Source organism: Pteropus vampyrus, unplaced genomic scaffold (assembly GCF_000151845.1).
Source record: "Pteropus vampyrus isolate Shadow unplaced genomic scaffold, Pvam_2.0 Scaffold25, whole genome shotgun sequence".
Classification (NCBI taxonomy): domain Eukaryota; kingdom Metazoa; phylum Chordata; class Mammalia; order Chiroptera; family Pteropodidae; genus Pteropus; species Pteropus vampyrus.
In genome coordinates, this window is record NW_011888806.1 from 265,154 (window position 1) to 290,463 (window position 25,310).

A 25,310-nucleotide genomic window follows, 5' to 3' on the forward strand; every position below is an offset into this window, starting at 1 on the left:
TTTTTTTGCATGTCCAAAATTTTTGTATGCTGAAAATTGTGGGTGTTACTTTGTAGGGAATTAAAATTATGATTTCCTTTTAAAAGAATCTGAGTTTTGTTGCAATAGGTAAGTGAATTGCTGGAAGGTCCTCTAAATACTTTCAAACTTGATTTTAGGTTTTGTTAGGGTGTGTCTCTTTTGATAATTTTTTTATTCCTAAGGTGTGACCCTTTCTCTAGGGCATGGTTATTATTCCTAAGGTGTGGCCATCCTGGGGTTTCATCAACAAGCCCAAGGTGCTAGTATGGGTTTTTCCATTATGGATGGAACTTTATACTAGGACTATAATGTCTTCCAGGACTGTACACCCTGGAAACCCTCTTCAGCTCTTAGTCTGCAGTAGCCACTCTCTGCTAGACCTCAAAAGTCTCACACTGCCCATGCACCACTTAGAATCTAAGGCAAATGCCCATGCAGATTTCTATGCTCCCCCTTCTGTGAAACTCCCTCTTCTCTGGTACCTTGCCTGACAAACACCAGCCACATTGGCAGCCCTGTGCTCTCATCTCTGCCTCCTCAGCTCAGCAAGTCCACTTCCCTTTTCTTGGTCTCCATCATCCTGCGCTTTGGTTGGAAATTACCCCTAAGCAGAAAGCCGAAGTGAACATAATGCTAAATTTTTATGTGTTCCCTTATCTCATGGATCTCAGTTCTTTACTGCTTTTTTCCCCTGCCTAAAAAGAGTTGCCTCATATATTTTGTCCAGTTTTATGGTCCTTTATAGTGGGAAGATAAGTTCGATATCAATTATTTCGTTATGGCCAAAAGCAGAAATCATCTAAGTCTAGAATTAATGGTATATGAACACTATTGTATTATTTATTAAATGAGTGAATGATGTAGGCTTGAAGTTCATTATTAAAAACATTATTAGGTATGTCAAGCCTCTTTCTGCCAAATTTTGAACAAAGTGGAGGAAAAGGGCAGGAGTAATTTTTTAGTCATCCCTATCAAAGTGAGCTGTATTGTTAAAAAAAAACAAAAAACAAAAAACAAACAAAAAAAACCCTTCACAAATTAAAAGTCATGCATCCTAGTATTCTTGTGTTTCATTTGTCCTAAACAACCTCCTACAAACTCATTCTACTCTAAAAAGTAGAATGTGTGATGGAAGGTTGTCTGGCAGCTCTTCTGATCAGGGCTGGGCTCATCTGGGCTCAGTCACATGTATGGGGATCATTTGACTGTCATCTAACCTGTTATGGCCTCAAGTATCATGATAGACCATGGTTGGGTCAACTACATTAGTTTCATTCACCAGCTGACTAGTTTTATGATTACAGAGTATAAGAAAGGAGGCAGAAACATGTGAGAATTTTTTGAAGGCTCTGCTTGCATCAGTGTTGCTACAAACCCATTGACCAAAGCAAGTCATATAAGCAGAAAGTCAGAATGTGGATGGCACTACCAAAGAGCATGGTAATACGGAGGCAGAAAAGATTGGCCTGTTAGTGCAATCAATACACAATATTAGCCTTGATTATCACTATTATTTGCATTTAATTCTTCAAATAACTCACCAGTAAGTTACACTAATAACCTCTTTCACATCTACTTACTTTTAAGGTCATCTTAGAGCAAAACAATCTAGAAATGGCAGAAAGCAGACTGTTCACACTTTTTTTACTTGAAAGAATTGGGTCTCATAATAAGGGACATACAGTAGCTTAGCAGAATGTGAAGCAAGCGTATTTCACTTTCCTAACTTCCTCCTCTACCACTCATTAGCTGGAGATAACTGCAGATAAGAATTTAGTATTGCTGAGACATTTTGGTGAATGTTTCCCCTAATTGTCTATCAATCCCATTCCCTTAGCCACTGTGCTATATAGTTTTGTTTTGTGTTTTTTTTTTTTTTTTTTTTTTTGCAGGCAATAAGGAGACTGAGAAAATTTCAAGAGCAAGAGCATGATAGGGAAATTACAAAGAATCGATACTAAAATATAGGGAGTAAGTAGATTGGATAAACCTGTTAAGAAGAATTTTTTTTTTATTTTTCAATTAACGATGTTCAATATTATGTTACGAATTTGGTAGCCAATTATAATAGGTTTGTGAACTCATATTGAGTATGAAAAAAAAGATGTTCAAATTTTTTAGTATTTTATTTTGTTTTATTTTCCCCCACTGTCCACCTTTTGAATAGAATGTACTTGCAGCATAGAAGGGAACAATTTCTTTTTCTTTCAGCTGCTCCTTGTGTTTCTATTTTCATGCTACCAAAGCAGAGTTTGGCACAACAGAAACAGATGGAAGGAAATTTTCGAAAGAGATGGGATTTTAAAACCATCAGTCTGTTAGAAAGCAGCCTTGTTTCCTCATTCCCATGGAAACAAGAATTTGTTGGAATCTGCAGACATGACAGAAATCTACAACTCCTCTGTTACTGCTGCCCTCTGTCTGTGTCCAAGGAAATGGATTTCAGGTCCTGCTTCTATTTGATAAAGGGGACACACTGCCACTTCTTTTCAATGCCTTTCTGCCCCTCATTCATTTTCTGATCTTAATATTATACCACACCATGTTAGTTGTCTTTTTTTGGTCACAATTCTCCTTAGAGCTAGAGAACATTATATCTAGAAGGTCCACAGAAATCATCTAGCCCAAACAAATTATGTAACACATGAGAAAACAGAAGCCTGAAGAAGTGATGTCACGTAAAGATAGGTTAGAGCTCCCAGCCCAGAATGTTTCATATCAACTTTGTATTCTTTTTGTAACATGTGCATTTCACTAACAATAAGTGTGTTCTGAGTTTCTCGTATTGCACCAGCTGTTCGAGGCACTGATAAGACACTGGCCCTCTGTTCCTAGTGCACAGCCCAGGCACATGTGCCCTAACCTCTGGTTATTCCTTCAGCACAAACAACTCTTCTTATGTAAACTATTAGCTCCAAGACCTGCCCATCACTCAACAGTTAAATTCAGATACGTTTGAATCCTATTTGAGCCCCAAGTCAGCTATCAGCTTTAGTGCTCTGTAATAGTACACAGTATTTTATGTTTTAAAATCTTGTTATAAGAGTATTTATTTGGCCTTCTTCTCAACCGTCTTTTCTCTCATTTTGACTAAACTTTAGTGTGTTTCTGTTTTGTAAAAATCTCCCCAGTTGCATTCAACAAGTGTTTTCTCCCTCAGTTAAAAGTGTGACATAAATTATTATAATTCAATTGATACTTTTACAGTTATTCATAGATTGTGATTAGTTTTTTAGGGTGGCCTTAAAATTTTTCAATTCATGTTTTAGGATGTTTTCTGTTATTCTTAGGGAAAAAAAATACATCAAATACCTGATTAGATAAGGAGATCGTGCTAAGTAGCTTAGAGGTTTTCTAGATTAGGGATTTATAAGCTTGGCTAACTTCTTTGTTTAGGAAGAAGCAGGTTACATGATAAAATGAACTCAAAAAACTCAAGGGATAGAGTGAAAGTGAATTTTTCATTTAGACTCCTTGCTTATAAACTTATAAGCCCATATTCCAATGTTTGGGAAGTATAGGAATCTAAATACAATTGAATCTGGGATCATTTAGGGTCTTATAGAACCTGAGTAACATCATTGCTGGAACCAAAGATCACTTCCAGTGATATTCATAGAATATTTTGGATATTAATGTAGGCAGGGCTGAGTGTTTATTGATCCTGGGATATATTTGGTCAGTTGTTTTGTCTTTAAATATAAATACTATATATCAGATTGTTTTTCTTATTTACTTTGTTATTCTAAATGTTCAGGCCCAAGCAAACCTGTTTTGGGGTAGAGATGCCAGCCTGTAGTTATGGTAGCTCCCAGGGCATTCCCACTACATGCAAGGGCCCTGGGTAGGTTCTAAAGTAACAGGAAGCCTGTGTGTTCTGCTGTCACTCTCCACCTTAAATAAAGACCATGGCAAAAGGTTTGGGGAAGAACCAGGACATCACTGTCCTGTAAACTAGAAAAAGCAGATTCTATCTAGACTGACTTCCACACAAGCAGTCCAATAGGATTTACTCCTTTTAATTTCCAAGATTTCTAGAAAGCATGAAACTCCATATTACACCTTCATCAAGATCAGATTCTGCAATATGACAATCTGCTTTCATCAATGGGAAGCTAATGAGCAGATGTGCAACCTGCAAATGCCATGTGATGATTAAGAAAACTGAAAGAATCATACTCTTTGTAACTACCTTTTGGATTGGATATTGACCAACTTTACACTTTTATTCATTCATTTGTTCATTCATTCATTCATTCATTCAATGAATGAATCATCCATTCAATAAACACTTAGCAAATGCCTACTTCAGTAACAATTAGCCAAAGGACTTCAGCTCTCTGTGCCACAAACTTCACAAATGAGCTGCCAAATTTTGGTCATGAATTAATTTTATTTTGATACAGATGAAAGCATCTTGTGATTATAGGGATGTCTGGTGCCTAAAGTTGAACAGGTCCTAGAGAATAGTGTAGAGTAGGACACAAAGTAGACAGACCATTTCCTGGTCACAGATCTTTGACTTTGGGAGCATACAAAATAGTGTGATCAAGGTTGTAAATTTTTTCCTTCAGTATCAATACTGTTCTGGAGGGTGACCAAATGAAGACTCTGGAGGTTTTATAGACACTCTAAAATTGTTATATTTCAAGAGTGATTTCTGTAGTTTATTACTGGCTTCTTCAGTTCACAGTCTAAGCTGTACACAGGTAATTACAACAGAGAGGAGTTAACAAAATGCTGGCAATGAAAAACAGAGTTTATTTTTAATGAAGTCACCAAAGTGGCAGGAAGGGAAGGTCAGGGAGGTGATCAAGGTGAACAAAGGTCATTCCAGGCCAAGAAAATAGCAGACAGGTGGCAGAAACTTCTAATTACCCCCTCTTATGAAAATGTACCATGTGTTTGGGTAAAGCACATGGCCACCAGGTAGAGACTATACTTTTCAGCCTCCCTCGCAGCTAGGCATGGTCATGTGGCTAGATTCAGGCCAAGAGGATGTAAGTAAAAGTTATTCGTGCAACTTCTGAGTTCTCTAGAGACAAAGCCACTTAGCCCTGGACTTTCTCTTTGCCAGACATGAAGGTAAGCCCACTTCAACCCTGTGGATGATGGCAATATCCCAAGAGATAGTGAAGTAACAAGATGGCAGGAACCTGGGTCTCTTAGTGACTGTGTGGTGCCACGCTGCCCTGCTGGCTCTCTGTCACTCATTTCTGGACTACTTCAGGAGAAAAGCTAAGGCCCTCTGTTGCAGTCTCTCTTTGTTACAGTAACTTAACCTGAAGTCTAATTCAATACTCAAAGATACAGCAATGTGAAACAGCATGATATGTTCAGGGAAATCTTGTAACTAGAGCACTGAGAAATGAGTTGGTGGGAAGTGGGGCCGCAAAGGTTGGAAAGGCAGGAAGCAGTATAGTTTCATGTGCCAAAAATCATGGCTGGGTTGGTTTCTCACAAAAGAGGCAATGCTGGGCTGTGTAGAGACAGCCTTGGTCTTAATAGGTCTGTCCTCTTCTCTACTCTATGTGAGTCCTGCTTGCAAAACCAACAGCTAATGACACTACACACTGGCCTCTCACAGCCTCGGTCCTGAATCAATGGCCATGCAGTGTCATATGCCACGCCTCTGGTCTTCCTCCAAACCTCCTAACTTCTCATTCTGTGATTTATCTTCTAGTCAGTAGCTTCACACTGCCTCTTGAATTTCCTTTGTGAACCAGCTGCCCTGTCAATGTCTGGCTTTGTCTCCTCTGAATACACCACAGACCCTGGACCACACTTCGGTGGAGCACTCCAGAAATTTACTGCTTTTTTTGGTCAAATCTGACAGATATTCTACTTCTAGGAAAAATTAATGGGGGAATTTCTCCATCCATGTTGAATTTTACTACTATGTTGTTAACAAGTCTCCTATATTTACCTTCTTACTGGCTGTGGTTGACAATTTGTTAAATAACTTACTTAGAGAAAATAAAGACTTTACAAAATCTCATCTCCAATAATCAGGAAAGCAGCACTATTTTTTGGTTAACTTCCCTATCATTTGATCTTTAATCACTCCAGTTCCAAGAATCTTCTGCATACAATCAGAACTCTTGCATGGTGATATTTAATGTCAGTTCTCCGTGCTTCCACAAAGCTAAACATCGATTTCAGCCCCATGTCACTGATTTGCTAAATCCATCGCCCTTTCCATATTCACTTTTTACCCTTCTCCACCCTGCTTTGTGCCCTGGGAGACTGACCTGTGTTGGCTGCATCATTAAGCTCCCTTGCCCTTTGGCTGCTGGGTGGATTTTGTCAATGAGAGACCCTGGCAGGAGACTAGAGGTGCAAGGAAAGTATGGCAAGTTAACTGTACTCTATGGCCCACTCCCAGCTGGGCTGCTGAGGGTCGATCGCAGAGTCACGTGTATCTTTCTATCAAAGACCACAGCTCCTATCAGGTGGCCAGACCAGGTCTCCACACAGCTCATCTCTTGGCTTCAGGTTCTGGTAACAGCTCCCTCCCTTCATTTTTTCAAATAGCACTGGCTCCTCACTGCTACTTTTCATGGGGAGCTGTCCTTTCCTTGTTGATTTCTCTCACTCGGCCCTCCACCTTTGTAAATAGTCCTTTTATTGCACTGCCCTCAATTATCTAGTTTGTGCCATCTGTTTCCTGGAAAACTGATTGGTACAGTGATTAAGCTAGCATTTTATATAATGCATCATAGGACGTGAATACTGAGAGGGGGCTAGTGCATTAGATGTATTCAGTTGGCTTAACCAACCTGATTCTAACCAGTGCCCCAACATCACCTCACATATTTTTGTCATTTCTTCGGGCCAGAGGACTAGTTTGTTCAGTTATATGTGGCCCGGCCTTAGAATATATGCCGCTACAGGGAACAAATATCTCTCTTCCCTACAGAATGATCTTTGTGTTCTATCTGTCTGTCTATCTGTCTGTCTGTCAATGTATGTATGTATGTATGTATATATGTATGTATGTATGTTTATATGTATGTATGTATGTATGTATATATGTATGTATCTAATCTATCTACCTACCTACCTACTTATCTACCTACCTGTCTATCCACATATACATATATGTATATGAATACAGAATTCTTTTTTCCAAACCAATGGAAGGTAAATAACTTTATGGCATTTTACCTTTATATACTTCAGTGTGTATTTCCTGAGAATAGCGTATTCTCTTACATAACCACAGTGCCGTTATCCACTTCATAAATTTACATTTAAATCATACTTTAATCTGGCAGCCATATTCCAATTTTGTCAGTTGACCTAATAATGTTCTTTTTAGCACTTCATTCTTCTCCAGTATAAGATTCAGTCTAGGGTCCGGTATTGCATGATGTTTTAGCTTCCTTTAATTTGAAATACTTCCACAGCCTTACGTTGTCTTTTATGACATTGGCATTTTGAAAAATAGAGTCCTCCCCACGCACATGTATCCCCTTTTTAAAAATAGAACAGTTCTCATTTTATGTTTATCTGATATTTCCTCATCATTAGACTGGGACTATGCATTTCTGGCCATAACGCCACACAGGTGAAGTTGTGTCCTTCACTGGGTACCATATCAGGAAACACACGATATATCCTGGTGAAAGTACTTCTGATCTCTGCTGAATAATTATTAGGTTTTATTTTCTCCCTTGAACTAAGAAGCAGTCTGTGGAGGGACAGTTTAAAACATGTATCGTGCTCTTCATCAAAATTTTGCCTAGATAAGCATTCCTTGGTGTTTCTTGGTGACCTCATCTTTACTCTGTGGCTGCAAAGTGATGATGTTCCCTCTCTAGCACTTCCTGCTGATTGCCCATTTGGCCCGCAGCATTCTAATATAAGCAGAAGTACCTTCTCCCCTATATATATGTCTTTTAAAATGATCTACATGGATTGATGTGCTCTCGTTTTTCAATAGTTTATCATTGCACTAATATTTTGGTGTTCCAACTGTACCCAATTTGGCCAGTGGAATGTCTTTGAGCTGTCTCCCAAGTCCTTGTAACATGCTCGTATTTTTTTTTTTTTCTGTGCACGTCTTTATTTTCTGGCTTAACAAACATGTTCCAGGCTCATTTTGTCTTACCCTGCCCTCCCCTTGGAATTGGCCATTTTTCTAAATAGTCCTGGGCTCTTTTTGTGGAGAACATTAGAAATCACTACCTGAACACCAAGTGTACTCATTGCTGCTGCTGCCAGGGCACCTTTGCTACTTGGTGCTTTCAGCAGGCAGAGCTAGGAAATATAAGCATTTATATGCACTTATATATACACATCCACTTACATAAATGTACATACATAGGTACATGAACATGTACATACATACACACATATATAATATAGAAATCCTGAGTTTGCATAATACCTCCAATTCCCATCCATTTCTACACAGCTCTTTCTTGTCTTGCCCCATTCCATTTTGTATGATCCCTTTTGCACAGTGAAAATCCAACAAGATCAACATATTTATTCTTTTGCTCAATTCTGTATTACACTGAAAATGCTTTCCAATTGTTTCATCTATATCACAAATTTAACAAACCTACTGTATTAGTCCAGAGAAACAGAACAAATTGGATGTGAATAAATAGATTTATTTAGAAGAGTTGGCACATGAGATTGTGGAAGCTGGCAAGTCCAAAATCTGCAGGGCAGGCCAGCAGACTGGAAAAGTTGATGTTGCAAGTTGAGTCAGAATTTTTTTCTCTTTAAGGAATCTCAGTGTTTTCCTCTTAAGGCTTTCAACTGATTAGCCGAGGCCCACCTGGGGAGCGTAGTTTGCTTTACTCAGTCTCTACTGATTTAAATGTTAATGTCATCTCAAAAACACCTTCACAGTGACATCTAGATTGGTGTTTGCCTAGCCAAGTTGACATGTAAAATTAACTATCATACTTACAAAAAAGAAGAAAAATTTTTCAAAGAAATCTCAAAGGGAAGGAAACCTGATATGTAACATAGAAGAATTGGGAGCACTCCAATTTAAAGTGTGGGGAAGGGTTAGGGCCCTTTCCTCTCCTGGCCTCACTTGCCCTGGAGCTCCTAGATCTTTAAGCAGCCCAAATTTAAAACTTGCTTTAGCCTAGAGGGGTCATTAATGTGGGAACTGAAGGCACCATCACTGGGGAAAGGATTCCTTTTAGGAAGAGAGGACAGTGGAGTGGCCTTTCAGGGCCCTTGAGTCATACCTCATCTATGCTTCCTCACGGCCAGACAATTCCCACCCACAACTCTCATAGCTTGTTTCCCCTTGCTAAGGGCAGGGACTGAGACACACCCTGAACAAGCTCCATTCAATCCTCATCTCCCCTGACACTCAAACACTTTCTCTTAGCCATGTAAGGCAGAGAAATACGTACTGAATTTTTTTCTGTTTAAGTCCAGGGATAAAGAGTTGCTGCTGATATGAAGGATTCCCTAGGAAATTTTGTTATCTGAATTACACGTTTCCAGTACTTCTCAGATAAATGCCTCTCTCCTGGGTAAGGAAAGTATTCCAGATAATCGTGCCTCCTACAGCCCAGATCTCACGCTTATCTGCTTTATGCGACTGTCAATTTCACTTGAGTAGAAGCATTTTATTCCAGGGAGACAGTGGGGAGCAGCTGTTTGATTCTCAACCAGAGATAACCCTGCAGAGGTTCTATTTTACATGCTGGGAATCCTAAGTGACACGTTTATCCACATAATCCTTGAGAGAGAGGAAGGCATGGATTCCAACCTAAAGAATATCATGGAGATCCACACGTATGCTTACTCACCGGGCAAGATTCTCAAATGCATGATGTGTGAAGGAGGTGTTGGACTGGTGCAGAGGGACATGTGTACGCTCCATGTACACTTCGAAAGGGCTCACAGTCATAACCTAGGCTGCAGCTGTTCCATGTCTTTGAGGCATCAGTGTGACTCGCTGTGGGCAGTCTGTGCCAAGGCACTCCTTAGAGACCTGGAGAACAGTAGGCACGCCTGCCTTTGTCACAGGCAGTGACTGGGTTGGAAAAAAAAAAAGAGCTGCAGAAATGAAAGGGAGAAGAGAACCAAGAAAAGTCTCCAGCTGTGGAGAAGGTAAGAGGGAGACTGACAGTGAAACGCGTTTCCCCAGATCTAGTACCTCTCTCCCCCATTAGAACTCTTCAGGAAAAAGCCCAAACTTGCTTCTCATCTTCTCTGTCCAGCCTGACCTTCTATACACTAAACAGACTGCTCTCTGTTCCCCCGACATACCTTTTTTCCTCCTGACATCATGGCTTTACCCTAGGCTGCCTTTTCCTATGATGCCCTTTGCACCCTCATCTTCTTCAAGACTGAGTTCCAGCCTCACCTCTTGGCAACTCCTTCTCCGACTTCCTTGATTCTTTCTCTGTGTTCCTTGGCACTCTGGACATGATTACTCCATGATTATAACTATTCATGACCAACTCTGCTGGGCTCCCCACATAACGTGTATTTGTCATGTGAGGCCCTGAGGCTTTGGCCCTGTTGGTTAGCCCAGGTCCACTCAACCAAACCTGCTCCCTGCTGTGTCACAGCCTGGGTCTTAAATCTCTTCTCTTCTGTAGTTCATGCTGGGGCTCTCCCAGTGCTCCTAACTTTCTACCTGGCGTCCATTGATGGCCTGGTACTCTCATCCTAGATCTGTGGCTGGCTATCTTTCCTCCAGGACTAAGGGCACATTTTAGTTCCTGTTGGTACTTACCCCTTGGTTGTGATTGCTTTTGGCTCCTCCAGGTAACAACTGTGCTCATTCCAATCTGGCACCAGTGTTGGCCTCCTCTTGTTTTAGGGGGGCCCTGACCCCAGAGACAGAAGCCAGGTACTGCCACTCTCTCAGCACTAAGGATTGGAATAGCACCGTATCTTTCTTTGTATGCCTGCCAGGCACAATGTCTGGCACATAGGTGGGACTCAATGCTCACTGAGTAGTGAATAAATAAACCCTGATACTCTCACCTGATATTACTTAATATAAAGCTCTATTACCTCTAGAGAGTGATTATAGAGGGTTCAGGGGAAAAAAGAGAAATTAAAATTTGTATCCTATACCATTTTCCATTATTAGAATGATTTCTGTTTTTACCATGAATATGTTTTAATTATCGATAACAGAAATAATAAGGCATTCGGACAACCGTATCATCATCATGGTCCCTATACTTTTTCTATTAGTTTGCTAGGGCTGCCATAACAAAGTACCACAGACTAGATGTCTTAAACAACAAAAATTTATTTTCCCACAGTTCTGGGGGCTATAAATTTCAGATCAAGATGTCAGCAGGATTGGTTTTTTCTCAAGGTCTCTCTCCTTGGCTTACAAATGGCTGTCTTCTCCCCGTGTCTTCACATGTTATTTCTTCTATGTGTATGTCCTAATCTCTCCTTCTTATAAGGACACCAGTCTTATTGGATGAGGGCTCACCCTATCGACTCTTTAAAGGCCCTATCTCTCCAAATACAGCCACATTCTGAGGTAAATTCATTACATTAACTCTAGCTTGCTAAAAGCTCAGGCATAAAAGGAATGTGAGTTCTGCTGTTCTCAATGACTAATAAAAGAAAGTTTGTTTTTTAGGTAAGACTAGCTTTTTCTTCCTGGAGTCTAATGAAAAATTAGCATATACTTTCTAATGAACTCCAGTTTTTAGACAATGAAAATATCAATCTTCATATAGTCATTTCTAATGACTTGTTGGTATGAGTTGTACTGTGAGTTAGGACTTCAACATATGAATTTTAGGGGACATAGTGCAGCCCACAACACTTCACAATAGATATTAATCTTGACCAGTGCAGAGCGGGCATAGGACTTGACCATAAAGCTTTCTTCCTGCCTCTACCTGCCCTGTCTCACCATCAGTAGAAACAACACTCCTGATCTCCCTGTTTCCTGGAAGATCATCCAGTAGCTCTCTCTCGTTCTGATGCAACTAAGCCAGGCTGGTATTCATGTAGACTCATGATTCTCCATCCTGGGTGCACCCGGAATAACCCAAGAAATTTACAAATTCTGATGCCTTGGATTTTCTGATGTGACTAATCTGGTAAATGGCCAAAGCATTAGGGTTTTTAGAGCTCCCTAGGTGAATCTAATGTGCAGCCAAGGTTGATAGTCATGAATATAGATCCTCTCTGGCAGGTCTATGGAAGCAGGTAGAAATTTAAGATAAATATAGGTTCTGTCATGCTCTCTCTGTTTCAAGTGATGATTTGAGGCAAAACTGGGTGCAAGATTTTGAGGCAGAGCTTTAAAATCTTCTCTGCTGTTGGTCAAGCCTGTGTCTAGAGACAGAGTTTATCTAAGGTTGAATATAATAATTGTCAGAGCCAAGATTCAAACCCAGACCTTAGCCTGGGCTCTTAGCCACCAAAGATACCCTTTTTTAAGTTAAAAAATGCTCAAACCCGCATAAAGTTATAATTTTATTATTTTAGTTTACAAACAATAGATTCACAAATTATCACAGATACAGTTTACAGATCATGGATTCACAAAGTCCGTAGAATAGTTAATCACAGCAGTTTTGGAATCTGACTTTAGACTGATTTATTGTTATATGAGTTGATTTATTTACTAGTTTACAAACATCTTAGATTGGTTCTGCCTACACTAGTTAATTTTTGTTAGTTTTACTCCCCGCAGAAACCATAGAGCTCCTAATTTTGTAGCTGATGCAATACCACTTCACACCCAATAGAATGGTTAAAATGAAATATACTGATAAAAATACCAAGTGTGGATGAGTACGAGGAGCAGCTGGAATGCTCTTGCATTGCTGGAAGACATGCAAATGGTACATCATAGAGCTATTTGACTCTTTAAACCACGTTCTGTATAGTTTTGATAAATATCTATTGCTCTAATTCCTCATGTTAACATTTTATAAGAGGAAAACCACATGATCATCTCAAAACAGAATCTAGAAAGCATTGGATAAAATCAAACACACACTTCTGACAAAAATCATTTAGAGAACTAGTAATAGAAGAGATTTCCTTAACCTGATAAAGGATTTCTACCAAAATTCACCAATAACATTACACGTAATCATGGAAAGTAAAAAGCATTTCATTACAAATCAGGAATAAGATAAAATACTATCACCGTATCTGTTTTATAATATACTAGCTGTCTTATGAGTATATTAAGTTAAAAAATGATAAAAAAGTGAAATGAATATAGGAAAGAAGAAGCAAAACTACTATTGTTCACAAATTATGATTGTCTACATTATGAAATGTATGAAATTATGAAAGTCCAGGGGAATCCACAGTCTAATTTTTAGAACTAACCAACAAGTTTCACAAGATCGCTAGATATGAGGGCATAAAATATCAATTGCATTCCTATAGACAGGCAACAAATGTAAAAATGTAATTAAAAGATGAATCAATCTTTCAAAAGATTTACAAGACTACTTGAGATTTACAAGAGATAATTATAAAATGCTGTAAAAATTAAAGCCAATCTAAGTAAAAACATATGTTATTGGGTAGGAATACTCTAAGCTATCAAATGTCCCCAAATTAGTAGAATAAATCAATGCAATTACATTCAAAATTCAATGGTTTTTGTTTTCCTTTTATTGGAAGGTTAATTCTAAAGTGTATGTGGAAGCACAAGGACCAAGAAGAGCCAAGAAAATTTTGGCAAAATAAAAGTTCAGGGACTCACTTTATTACATACCTTATTAAAAATCTATAGTAATTCCAACAGGGTGGTATTGATGACAATGTAAGTAGACCAGTGAAACAGAATAGAGAGCCCAGCAACAGATATATAATTATGTGAAAATTAGATAAATGACAGAGGTGATTGTAAACTATGTTCTCAAAGCGCTCCCACGTTTAGCTTTCTTCTGTCTATAACTTTAATTTTAAATGCAGTTTGAAGTTCGAGTGCAAGATAACCACGAACCTCAAAGATGCTATGTAAATGAAAAACTGTTTTCTACTCATACACTCAGTTCTTCTGGCCACTGTGTGTGTGTGTGTGTGGTGGTGAGGGGGAGGTCCCACACCAAGGAATTGAGTGTCCTACAAATTTAACTCAATTCTGACACTGTTTACCCTAACGGCATCAGATCCCATAGGTTAAGGGCTCAGTCCCAGAAGACAAACCCCAGATTCAGACACCAGTTGCAAGTCCAGGTTGTCACCTTGGCTTCTGACTGACTGGCTATAAGTCTTTGGTAGGACAGTTCACAGATCTCAGGAAAACATTTTACTTACTAGATTATGGGTTTATTGCAAAAGATATAGCTCAGGAATGGCCAGAGAGAAGAGCAGCATAGGGCAAGCTATAGGGGAAAGGACATGAAGCTTCCACGCCCTCCCCAGGCACGGCCACCTTCCCAGGGCCTCCACATGTTCGCTAACCTGAAAGCTCTCAGTACTTTAGAGATTTTTATGGATGTTTCATTATGTAGGTATGCTTGATCAAATCATTGGCTATTGGTGATTGAACTCAATCTCCAGCCCTTCTCTCCTCCCCAGAGGTGGGGAGGCGGGGCTGAAAGTTCCAACCCTCTAAACACAGGGTTGGTTCCCCTGGCAACCAGCCCCATCCTGAGGGGCTTTGCAAAAGTCACTTCATTAACATAAATTCAGGTGTGGTTGTAAAAAGTTTTGTTATGAATAACACCTTTATCACTCTTATTTATCACTTGGGAAATTCCAAGGTTTTAGGAGCTGTGTGCCAGGAATGGGATGAAGACCAAATATATATATTTCTCATTATAAATCACAACATCACAGGCTGCTTGCCTGAAAGTCAATCACCTGACTCCCTAGCACCTTCCAAAGACACCTTCCACCATCACCCAATACCCATTATCAAGTCTCCTCTTGCCATTATATTGCATTTTATGTACAAGCTCAATTTACTTAGTTTTAAAATGTTTACTTAGTTTTAAAATGTTGCTTATTATTTTTACAAACATTTTTATTGTCTAGTTGAAATATTTTTCTGTGAAACTTACTTAGATATCCTCGGTTACCCGTGTATCATACCTTCTCACATCAGAAGTCACAAAAATATTTTGTTCATTGCACAGCTTTCCCTTAGCAGAAGGGCCCTCAGGAACCACCTCACCTGTCTGGAGCAAGGAAGTCCTATTACATTTGGAAGGCAGGAAACAAGAAAAACAGAGTAAAGGAGAAAAACAGAAAAAATGGGAGAATCTGGGACAAAAAAAAAAGAAAGACTAATACCTTAAAACAATTAAGAGAAAGCATGTTTTCATTACAGTTCTGATCGAAGGGCCACTGTTTTGATCAAGCCCTTTGCCTGAGTATGTCCTTATGGAGCAGAATTGGTATTTTAGCATCATGGTGTCCAGAAATTGGGCTGACTCTATCAACTGGGATTAGAGTAAAGCATCTATAGGGAATTATCTTAGCTGAATCTTTCTTAGTTTGGTGATAAGTGGTTTGCAGCAGAGTCAAACTAGATTATCCCCTACCTTCTAACCTAATATAAAACATACGGCTTTTCAAACGTATTTTTGGTATTAACAGGCATATGCCTCATACGAAACAACTATGAAACCGGTTGATCTGGGTAACGACTAGTACTGTTAATAATAAGAGGTAACTGTATGATTGAGTTCTCACCACATGCTAAGTATTCCACCTATTATTCCCATTGAGTCTTCACTACACCACCATGAGCCCAGTACTATTATTATCTCATTTTATAAATGAGGCCATTGACGCCACATTAAGTAATGTGCCTACCTCACGAAATTAGAATGTGGCATGGATTCCAAACAGGTTTCAGATTCCACTATGCCTTAGAGCTGGTTCTTGGGAAGAAATGTCAGATGATCTGGGAAGCTCACCAGGCATATCTGTGAAGACATTCCCAGGACCCAGGGTAAGAGAAAAGCAGGGAAAGATTCTGCCTTCTCTGGAACTTGACCATACAACCTTGCTTCGTGGGAGACTGCTTGGTCTGTTTACATGAAGTCATCTGTCTCTGCGTGGAGATGACTGTCCTCCTGATTACAGCAGCTGGCATCAGGGGATGAGGAGAGGCAGGAGAACCAGGCAGTGGCTGCAGACACTCCAAAGGCTGTGATGTCAGGCATTTCCTCTGAGGGCAAGGGGCCAGTTGCAGGCAACATGGTGACTCAGGGATGTAGACCTCTGACTGCCCCTCTTGTCAATGAGCCCCTACTTTCCTACCAGAACTGTAGACCAGGAGTCAGTTGTCCCGGGTTCTGATCCCAGCAGTCACCACCCTGACAAGTGTTAACTGTGGGTGAGACTTTTAACCTCTTGGAGCCTCAGGTGCCATCTTAGTAAAATGAGGATGTTGGACTAAATAAATTTAAAAGTTTCTAATAGTCTGATTCTTCCCTCAATACTTTTTTTAAATTAAAAATTATTGGGGTGACACTGATTAATAAAATCAAATAAGTTTCAAGTGTACAATTCAACAGTATGTTATATATATTGCATTGTGTATTCACCACCCAAAGTTATTTCCTTATAACTTATTATTTTCATATATCTATCATTGGATTTTAGTGGTTTTCAAGCACTGTTCCATGAAGGTAATTCAAAAGTTCTGCAAAAGATAAAATATTTTCTAATAAGAAACCCATTGGAATATCTATTGATATACTATTATTTGCAATGAGATTTTACTTGAAAAAATAGTTTATTGCTATTCAAGTTGAAAATCATACGATAGAAAACTCTTAAAGACAAGATGAGTTTTTAAGATCTAAAGAAATGACTTTCTAATGCAGGAATATCAGACCAACAGAGTGCATGGGAGGTTCCCTCCTTAAGGGACCCCACAATCATGCCGTTCAAGGCACTTTTCCAGTCCATTGAGAGGTTAGATCACCTCCTCCCCATCCCCTACTCCAGGATACTCAGCTCAGTGGGCACCATTCTCCAGGGAGAAGGTTTCCATTAGCAAACAGCCTCTTGTTCTGAAGTCACTGGTTGCACAAGTTTGCCACCCCCTGAGGGGAGCAGATCTGTCCATGCTTTCCCTTGCATGTCAGTTGACAAATATCTATTTAATAACATCTATGAGAGAAGAAATTATAGCACATTAAATGTTACATATCTGTTGTAAGATGCATCCCAATTTCAGGAAATTAAAATGTGAAAGAAGATAAGTTATAGAAATCAAAAGTTTACAAACAGCTTTCTTTACTGGAGTCCTTGCTGTGCTGTCTGTTAGAATGCCGCTTGGTTTTTTGAGGGACCCGGGGCCATTTTCTGTGGCATCTATTCTCTGTACTCAATCATAAATTTGAGCCTGTGTCAGGAGCTCACAGCCTTTCACTGCGTTTCTTAAGTTTGTGTGAGACTGGAGTTTGCTTGCTGGTAGGATGCTGCAAATTAGCTATGCCACTCAATTAAGGGAAACTTTGCTTACAGTAGCTCTTTGTGACATTTTCATCCCACTCCTTATAAAGAAATTGGCTCGGCATTAAAATGAGGACTCTTTTAACCACATGTTGTAATAGAACAGTTGTTCATAGGACTCCTTTAAACATCCAGGAGTGACATATTCACTCTTGCCATTAGTCAATTAAACACTCTATCAGTCTGTTTACCTCCACAGAGCAGTCTCCAGAACAGGTGATAGATTCATACTAGTCAGGAAAAGGAGAAGAAAAGGGAGGGAGAACTTGAAGAGGTGTAATCAATGTGGAAGAATATTTCCTTCCTTACTCCTAAAACTTATGTTCATTTGCTCCACTCCAAAAGGAGTTCTGAATGGTTATGGGATTTTGTCTGGTGCAAGTAACGAAAGATGCAACTCAAAATGGCAAAAAACATAGAAAAGCTCAGCCCACACAACAGGAATTTCCAAGGTAGGGTAGTTCTGGACTTGGTTCATTCAGAGCCTCATTGATGGTAACTAGCACTAAGATTCCTTTCATCTTTCTCCTCAGTCATCCTCAACATTTCCTGTTCTCCCCCTCTTTATCCCAAGAAGGCTACAGGGTCAGCAGGTATTAATTACATCTTGATAGAGGCAGAAAAAGGGACCTTTTTTTTTTTCTTGTGTCTCTTTCAAAGAGCTAAAAATTTTTTCCTAGAATCTCATGCTTCCAGAAGATCTCCTTTCATTTCATTTGCCAGAATTGTATCACATGTGTTACCAGGAAAACAGTCACTTTAATAGGAAATGATACCACTGTGATTAGCTTAGATCAGTCAGGAGTTATTCAATCACAGAGGGAAAGGGGGGATGCCTGACAAAATAGAGGCATGAGAAGGAGGACTGTCGGTTACCAACGGATAGTGTCTTCAAAAAAGATCTAGAGCCAACATAATACTCCAAAACTTGGGAAACTGGCCTGGTTTCTGAAAGAGTCTGTTGAAAGTATTTTGTTATGAAAATCGTGGCCTGCCCTTGTTCTGCTCAAATCTCCTGGGACTGACAGAATTCCTATGGCGACGCAGAGTGCTGTGGGATGACCAGATGTGCTGCCCTAAAGATAGGATGGCATCTCCCTGAGCTCCAAATTTATGCTTCACTCTATTTTCATTATTCAAAAATATAGACCTGAGCATGTTTACTCCCTAACTCAAAAAACCGAGTGGCATTCCAACCTGTTTCTAAGCCATCTTTCTGTTCACATCTCATTTCCTTTATATATGAAAATCCAGGAATATATATTTTACTTTTTAGGTTTTTTGTTTGTTTGTTTGTTTTTTGTCTTTCTTATGTCTTGAATGCCCTTCCCTACTTGCCTGCCTGGTAAACTCCTACGCATCCTTCAAAATCCTAAATGACATGTTAAAACTCACTCCTATCCTCCAATTTCTCCTTCATTTGTGTTTTCATAATTATTGCTATCACTGCTCTTAAATCATCCCACTGCTATTACAGCTTCCTATCAAATCTCCTTGCCTCTCTGATCCATTTTCCACACTACAGAATATTTCCAAAGCACTAATCTAATCACAGCACTCTCTTTCTAATATCCTTTATTGGCTACCCATAGTGCCCAAGACCAAGCTCCATAACATACCTCATAAAAACCATGGTGATCAGGCTATCTCCTCTCTTCAACATTAAGTGCTCTGCCATGCTGAACGATCTCAGTTTATGAGTGTGGTATGTTCTTTCTCATCTCCCAGATTTATGCAAATCATGTTGCCTCCGCTGGGAATGCTCTCTCTCACCACACCTTTAGCTGTCAGATATCACTTGCCTGATTTGACTCCCCCAAGTCTTGATTGGTGTTTTCTTGTGTATTTTTAGAGCCTCTTAAGTTTTCTCTAATAGCATTTAAATCTCTGAGGTTTCACAGATTCTCTGAAGTTCCCTGATGACAAGAGCTACTTTTTGTACGTAGTCATAACTCTGTGACATAGAAAAGATTTAAATGTTTGTAAAAAAGGATACCTGAGATGATTCTTACAGGATGAGTTGGAGCAACGTAAGCCTTAAAGATATCCATTCTGTCAACCCTTGGCAATCTCGGTTAAGGCACAGGAGTTAAAACTACAAGCATTGAGTTTGGCATGGAACCATCATTCTAAAAGGTTTCTAAAACTTTCAGCATTTGTGAGCCATTTACTTTGTTTCTGAATTGCCCAAATCACCAACTAATGTAAACATTTTCAAAAGATTTATCATAATTTAAAAAATGAAACTAAAGCATTGCACATTAACTCATCATTGTTATCATCACTACTAATAGTTTCACATCAGTAAGAAGCATGATACTTGCTTACTATCTTTGTCTAAGGGATCTACAGATACTTTTGTGCCATTGGCCAGATTTTACATCTAGTTTATATTTCTCTTTGTTCTATTATATTGCAACATTCTAACTAACAATGAAAGGTTTAGGAGATAGTGTTTGTGTCTTTCAAATGCTTATGGAGAAATTATGGTGAGACTTCACTACAAGTGCTTTCTCCACTCTATTGGCAATAAACTCAAGGTTGATATTTCACCTTGGGAGATAGTGATGGGTGGATTATTAAACCCAACCTGGGCAAGTTCAGCTTTGGAGAGTGTTTCTTCACGTGTTTTTAGCATGTTCTTATATATTTTTTAAAAATGTTTATTATGTGGGATCAATTTATTTCTCCAATAAGTGAAGAAAATCATCCAGAATTGGAAAAATTGAAATGCTCAGCAATCAAACCATTTATGTCATAATTCAGTCTTTTAAATAAATCTTGATAGCTTATCCTCAACATTAAAAATTGTTATATTTCAGTCCTGAAGTGATAGTTTTATGCTAGGTATTCGTATGTTGATAATATTATACATATAATATTTGAACAAATCACTTGAAATCATAGACAGTCTTTACTAGGGTATCTGTACATCCCTGGGACAGTCCCAGTTTGTCTATTATTCCAACAAAATTATTAAAAGTGCCTACTTTCACTCTCAAAAGTGTCCTTGATCAGACAATAAATTAAATGGTCTCCTTAATCCTTCCTGGCATATTAATAGTGTTATGTGTCTACGGCCATGCCACCCTGAATGTGCCTGATCTCATCTGATCTCCAAAGCTAAGCAGGGTCATGCCTGGTTAGGATCTGGACGGGAGACCACCTAGGAATACCGGGTGCTGTAGGCATTAAAAAAAAAAAATAGTGTTATGTAATGTAGAATATTTCTACAAATGGTCTGATGTGAGTACTTTTGAATAAAATTAAGTTTCTATATATGGTCTTGTGAATATTTTGTCCTATGATAGTGCGGAAAGTCGATTTTTTTTTAGTCACTGTCCACTTTTTTCCCCCACACAGCATGCGAAACAGTTCTATTGTTAGTGGATATAATTTGATCATAATCTACATTATTTTCTTCAACCCCCAATCCAGATCAGAAGTCACAGCATTGAATGCCAATGAATGAATGTAACAATGTGGGGCAGGTATTGAGGAGCAAATTCTTTTACTTTCATAAAAACCCCCTTTCCAGATGTCCTCACCTGTCAACAGTTACCTAAATGTACTTCTCCTAGTCTATGTCACTTCTCACAAAGGAATTTTCAGTTGATGAATCTTTTCTCTATAGTAGCATAGGATTTCAGTAATAAGTGAAAGAAATACCACCAAGCACTTTTCCCTCAGAGAAGGACAGCTCATATGCCAAGTGTGGATTCATACCCAGCATATCAGCAGTTCCACTCAACTGAAAAGAATGCACACATACACCATGAATTTGTGACAGTGCCTCCACATCATGTGTCATTGTCATTATGTGACGTCCAATGGTTCCGCTTGATAAAGGAATTATGTCTAATAGTGCGTCATTTCCTCTCGAGCACTATATTTTTGTACCTATAAAAGTTTTATAAATTTTTGGCAACAGTAGGGCTTGTGTCTAATTTTGTAATGAGGAGTAAAATGATTAATGATGTCTTAGTAATATTGATCTCTGCTTTTAGTGATAACATACATTATTTCCTCCTGAGGTGCATTATGTAAGACTGGTGCTAGAAAAATTTTATTAGTTTACTGTAGAGGTCACTCTTCTTTATTTGGAAGTTATGGCAAAGTTCTGCTGGCTTCACACCACCGGTTGACAAAATCAAAACAGTATATCAAGGAATAGGGATAAATGAATTAATAGTCTAATAAAATTCAATTTAATATTTTATCACAGTAAAATTTTTTTTGCACTCTCTTTTTAGGCTCTGTGTAGGAAGTCCTCTCATTTGCAGATCACCTTGAACAAGAGTGTATAAATACACAGTCTACATTTACACTGAGTTTCTGATCATCATTTACAATGACAACATTTTTTGAGTTCTTGTATTTATGTTACATTTTACTTATTATTTTTCATTTCAGGAGCCATTTTGCACCTCTGGTCCATTTTTATCAATTAGATAATAAAACAAATAGTAATGTTAGATATGAGCTCATTCTTCTGATAAAGCATAGTGCAAGTTTTAAGAATGAATTATTATTAAGACTTTAATAGCATTTCTGTGAAAATCACAATTCTTTTATTTCAAATTTGTGAAATGTGCATTGAACCAAAGTCTTTTTGCTCTTCCTTGTGAACCTGCTAGGGGATTAGCAATGTTCTGAGAGTACATTTTTAGAACAGTGCCTCAGAGGGTAGGCTCACCAGTTGCCTATATCTTGACCTCTGCGGCCAGAAAGGCATAAAAACTACAGGACTGAAAGTTGTTCTCTTAGGTGTCATGCTGAAATATCACTTTAGCACAGAGAAAATCATGTTCTCAAATGTGGAGATTTGAGAAATCAGGAAAGGAGATTGAGTTTTCTTGATTACAATGGTGCTTCACAATCCTTGCAGCCTGGAAGCTGTCTCTCTATTGCCAGAACATAGAACACTTTGCCCAACAGACGATAGTAGTCACAATAGCAACCAGGGAACACATGGAGTACAGAACTCTATTAGGTTTGACTACAAAATGGTGACTGTGGTTTTGCCAAGCTAGACATGGAAACTAACCTTGTTAAGTTAGTGTATCTGTATATTCATTCACGTATTGATCTTTCCTTGTACATTTATTGAATGACCATTTCTCTCTAAACTTACTACAATCTCTGCCTTTTCCTTTTACATCCCACCCTACCCTATTTACCCATCAATTAAGTTTTTGCACCAGGTTCTGAGTCAGCTTTTAAGTATTTTCTTTTTAATTGATGTATAACTTACATACAGTATATATACAGATTTTAAATGTACTGTTCAGATAGTTTTGAGAAGTTGATATCAAGAAACAACATTTCTTCATATTGTTTGAATTACAATTACATTTAGTACAAAGAAGCCTTTTTTGAATTATTTAACATGCACCTGGTTATACTTTTAGGCCCTTAAATAACATATTAGACATGATAGAAGAGAGAATTACTGCTAGAGGATGGATTTGAAAAAATTACCTACAGTGTAGCATATACACTCAAAGAAATGGGCAGTATAAAAGAGTGATTAAGAGATACTGAGACTATGAGACTACATAGAAATAACACTTAAAAGGCAATAATTAAAAAACAAATAGCTCAGTTTAAAAATGGGCAAGGATTTCAATAGACAGTTCAAAGAGAATAGACAGTTCACAGAGTTCTGCACTTCATATGTCCCCAAAAAAGATATAGCAGCCCACAAGCGACATGAAAACATGTCCAATATCATTTGTCATTAGGAAAATGCAAATTAAAACCACAATAATATATAATTTCTGACACATTAAGATGGTTAAAATAAGGAATACAGAAGTAAGTATTGGGGAAGATGCTGAAACATTGCAACCCTCATGTATTACTGGTGGAAATGTAAATGGTGTAGTAGTCATTGTGGAAAAAGTTTGGCAGTTTTTCAAAAAGTTAAATGTGGAGTTATGATATCATCTATCATATATACTCCTAGGTATATACACCCCCAAAGAAAATATATATATCCTCACAAAAACTTATACATGAATGTTCATAGCAGCATTATTCATAATAGTGCAAAAGTTGAAACAACTCAAATGTCTATCACTGATGACGGATAAACAAAATATAGTATATCCATAAAATGGATTATTATTCGACCATAAAGAGCACAAAGTACTGATACATGCTACAACATGGATAAACCTTAAAACAGTATGCTAAGTGAAAGAAGCCAGTCACAAAAGATCATGCCATTTATATGAAATGTCAAGAATAACCAAAACTATTTAAAAAGTTGATTAGTGATTGCCTAGGGTTATGTTAAAAGTGGGAAATAAGGAGGAATGGGGGATGTCTGCTAATGAGTATAAGATTTCTTTTTTGGGATGATACAAATGGTCTAAAATTTGATTATGATAGTTGTACAATTCTGTGAGTTTACTAAAAATCACTGAATTATAAACTTTAAATGGGTCATTTTTATATATCTCAATAAAGCTATGTAAAAAATGTCATAGGCAAAACATTAGAAAAAATTTAGGAAAGGATTTTTTTTTTTTTTTTGCTTCAAGGTAAGAATATCTTATATAAGATCCCCAAAGTACAAACTGTAAAGGAAATGATTGATAAAATTAACTACATTGATAAATCTAATTGCCACTACACACCAACTACATAAAGCCACTCGACTAAGACTAGGTAGTGGCCTAAGACCAGGTAAGAGACATAGCAGCCCTACCTAATACACAGCAACAAACACAAGTAGGCAGCCAAAATGGGGAGAAAAAGAAACATGTCCTACATGAAAGAACAGAACAAAGCTCCAGAAAAAGAACTAAAAATGGAGAGAATCAATCTACTGATGCAGAGTTCAAAACACTGGTTATAAGGATGCTCAATGAACTTAGGAGAATAGTAGATGAACTCAGTGAGAACTTTAACAAAGAGATAGAAAACATAAAAGTGGAGGTAGAAAACATAAAAAAGAACCAATCAGAAATGAAGAACACAGTCACTGAAATGAAGAATACCTTAAGAAACTTAGGAAAAATTAACAGTAGATTAGATGAAGCAGAGGATCAAATCAGTGATTTAGAAGATAATATAGCAGAAAATACCCAATTAGAACAGTAACAAGAAGAAAGATTCCTCCCAAATGAGGATAGTTTAAGGGGCCTCTGGGACAACATCAAGCGTATGTACCCAACATTCACTTCATGGGCATACTAGAAGAAGAGAGAGAACAAAAAACGGAAAACTTATTTCAAGAAATAATGACTGAAAACTTGCTTATTCTGGTGAAGGAAATAGACATACAAGCCTAGGAAGTACAGAGTGTCCCAAACAAGATGAACCCAAAGAGGCCTATGCCAAGACACATCATAATTAAAATGCCAAAACTTAAAGACAGAATCTTAAAAGCAGCAAGAGAAAAGCAGTTATCTACAAGGGAGCTCCCATAAAACAGTTAGTTGATTTCTCAACAGAAACTTTGCAGGCCAGAATGGATTGGCACAAAATATTCCAAGTGATGAAAAGCAAGGACCTACAACCAAGATTACTTTACCCAGCAAAGCCGTCATTTAAAATCAAAGGACAGATGAGTTTCCCAGAAAAGAAAAAGCTAATGGAGTTCATCATCACCAAGCCAGTATTTACAGGAAATGTTACAGATACATCTTCAAGAAGAAGAAAAAAGAAAAAAAAGATAAAAAGTCTGAATAATAAAATGGCAATAACTGCATATCTGGCAACAATTACTTTAAATATAAATAGATTAAATGCTCCAATCAAAAGATAAGGTGGCTGAATGGATAAGAAAACAAGACCCTTAGATACACTGCCTACAGGAGACTCACTTCAGATCGAAAGACACACACATACTAAAGAGATGAAAAAAG

The 25,310-nt window shown here is 38.2% G+C and overlaps 1 protein-coding gene and 1 pseudogene across 1 annotated transcript in view; both read left to right on the plus strand.

Moving 5' to 3' along the window:
• Positions 1-25,310, plus strand: part of TSPAN5 (tetraspanin 5) — a 281,029-nt gene that overhangs the window by 15,946 nt on the left and 239,773 nt on the right. The window lies entirely within an intron of this gene.
• Positions 20,506-20,624, plus strand: LOC111737298 (annotated as a pseudogene).